Raw genomic sequence first — 3,182 nt, 5'->3', positions numbered from 1 at the left:
GAAATCGTTGTTTCCTTTCTTGCTCAAATGTGAAAACATTTCTAACTTTTGGGAATACTTAGTTCTCGTATAATCTTTGAATAAATGAACTTTACTCTTAACTCTTTAGTCAACTTGGAACTTAAGTCTTAAGACAAAGTTAAAACGTTTGCGAAAGACGTTGAAAACTTTATGAACTTGTCTTGACTTGCTTCTTAACTTCTAGACTTGACTCTTAACTTTCCTTGAATTGAATTATGGATTCAAGGTTCATGATCTCATGTTTATGGATGATTTCATGATGTTTAGACGTACCTTATAGCGTTGGAATCAACTAGAAAACATAGGTATGTTGCTAAGGAACTAGTACAGAAAGAAGGGGGAAAATGGGGTGAACTGGCATCTTTGGTGCTCTGAGAGGCCAAAGTTCAGAGACCCCTGCATGGGGATCTGATAGGGGTGACACCCCAGAGGCAAAAGATCAGAGAATGTTTCTTGGGGCTATGAGAGGGGTGACGCTCCAGGTCCCTGCCCAGGTGCCTCCGACTTTTCTTCTTCGTTTTTCAACTCTAAACCCCCTATTTTCACTTGGTTCTTTCCCTAAACACTTAGAAACAACTAATTCATCAATATATACAAGATTTAACTCGAATTCACACCTAAATACATGAATCAATCTCAAGAAACTTCAACAACAAAAACCCACAAGATTTCAAATTTATTATCATCGAGAACTCATAGGATTTACTTTCAAAATCATATAACTTCACTGAATTGAATCATGATTGGCGCGTGGGTGAACTAACCCAATGCTATGTGATCTCACATACCTCGTAAGATTGAATTCTTGGCGAAATCCACAACCAAACTCGAACATTCTTAACGATTCTTGATTTTTCTTCTCTTTTCTCTTTTCTCCAAGCCCTAGCGTGAATTTCAACTTTTCTAAACTGACTAAAATCTGATTTGACCCCAGTTAAACTCCTAAAAACGGATTAAAATAATTAGGTAAGGAAAAGACTAAAATACCCTTCCAAAATCCGGTTTTGGACTTTCCTTATTTGAACAGTCCAACTTCAAATGGTCATATCTCACTCATACAAACTCGGAATCACACAAACTCGGTGGCGTTGGAAAGATTATTGCAAGATCTTTCCTAGTATACCTGGAAACATACCTAACTCATCCTGAACTAGGAGTTATGGTCGTTTAAAGTTGACCAAAAACTCAACTTAACATACTTAACAAATTTTCCAGATATTTATATTCTTTCCAAAAATGGCTATTTCCAATTCTTAACTTCTTCCTAGTTATTTCAACTTGCGAGATGTTTCACAAGTTTATCTTTTGTGACTCCTTATGTTGCAAATAATTTTGATGTTCTTCCTGAGAAACTTTGTGAACCCTTTTGTGTTTCTACACCTGTTGGGGAGTCTATTCTAGCTGAGCGAGTATATCGTGATAGTGTCATTTCCATCAATCATAATGACACCATGGATGATTTAGTTGAGTTAGACATGGTAGATTTTGATGTCATTCTAGGTATAGACTGGCTTCATGCTTGTTATGCCTCCATTGATTGTAGAACTCGAATTGTTAAGTTCCAAATTCCTAATGAGCCAGTTATAGAGTGGAGTAGTAGTTCACCAGTGCCTAAGGGTCGTTTTATTTCGTACCTAAAGGCGAGAAAGTTAGTTTCCAAGGGTTGTGTCTATCATTTGGTCCGAGTTAAGGATTTCAATGTGGAGACACCCCCTATTGGGTCAGTTCCTGTTGTGAGTGAGTTTCCAGAAGTTTTTCTAGATAATCTGCCGGAGTCCCTCCTGAGAGAGAAGTAGACTTCGGCATAGACGTTCTTCCAAATACTCGATCTATATCTATTCCGCCATGTAGAATGGCTCCAGCAGAGTTGAAAGAGCTAAAAGAGCAGTTGAAAGATCTCCTTGATAAGGTCTTTATTTGACCAAGTATCTCACCTTGGGGCGCTCCAGTCTTATTTGTGAGGAAGAAGGATGGTTCCCTTATAATGTGTATAGACTACCGCCAGTTGAACAAGGTTACCGTCAAGAATAAATATCCCCTTCTGAGAATTGATGATCTCTTCGATCAACTTCAAGGTGCTAACTTGTTTCTCTAAGATAGACCTCAGATCAGGCTACTATCAGTTGAGGGTAAGGGAATGTGACATTCCAAAAGACAACATTCAGGATCCGTTATGGTCATTATGAGTTTCTAGTTATGTCCTTTGGTTTGTCCAATGCACCTACAACATTCATGGACCTTATGAATAGAGTATTCAAGTCTTATTTAGATATGTTTGTTATTGTATTCATTGATGACATACTAAGCTATTCGAGGAATGAGGAAGATCATGCTAGCCATCTTAGAATAGTTCTCCAAACTCTAAAGAATAGAGAGTTTTATGCTAAGTTTTTGAAATGTGAGTTTTAGCTTGAGTCTGTGGCATTTTTAGGCCATATTGTTTCCGGTGATGGAATTAGAGTAAATACCTAGAAAGTAGATGTAGTGCAGAATTGGCCTAGACCCACATCTCCAACCGATATTAGAAGTTTCTTGGGTTTGGCTGGCTATTATAGAAGGTTCGTAGAGGGGTTCTCATCAATTTTATCCCCTTTGACCAAGTTGACTCAGAAAATAATGAAGTTTCAATGGTCTGAAAAGCTGTCAGAAATTGAAAAAGAGGTTGACTATTGCCACAGTGTTGACCTTACCAAAAGGTACACAAGGTTTCATCGTGTATTGTGATGCGTCCAGAAATGGTTTGGGTTGTGTGTTAATGTAGAATGACAAAGCTATAGCTTATGCCTCCAGACAGTTGAAAGTTCGTGAGAAGAACTACCCAACCCATGATCTAGAGTTGGCTTCCATAGTATTTGCTTTGAAAATAGGGCGCCATTATCTTTATGGTGTTCATGTGGATGTGTTCCCCGATCACAAGAGTCTTCAGTATGTGTTTACTCAGAAAGAGCTTAATCCCAAATAAAGAAGGTGGTTAGAATTACTTTAGGATTATGACGATTCATTATCACCCAGGTTAGGCTAATATTGTTGTTGATGCCTTGATCAGGTTGTCAATGAGTAGTGCCACCCATTTTGAGGAAGATAAGAAAGAGTTGGCGAAAGATGTGCACAGACTTGCATGCTCGGGAGTTCGACTAATGGATTCCACAGAGGGAGGAGTA

The sequence above is a fragment of the Solanum tuberosum genome, unplaced genomic scaffold (genome assembly GCF_000226075.1).
Source record: "Solanum tuberosum cultivar DM 1-3 516 R44 unplaced genomic scaffold, SolTub_3.0 scf00577, whole genome shotgun sequence".
Lineage (NCBI taxonomy): Eukaryota > Viridiplantae > Streptophyta > Magnoliopsida > Solanales > Solanaceae > Solanum > Solanum tuberosum.
This window is presented reverse-complemented; position numbering follows the sequence as displayed.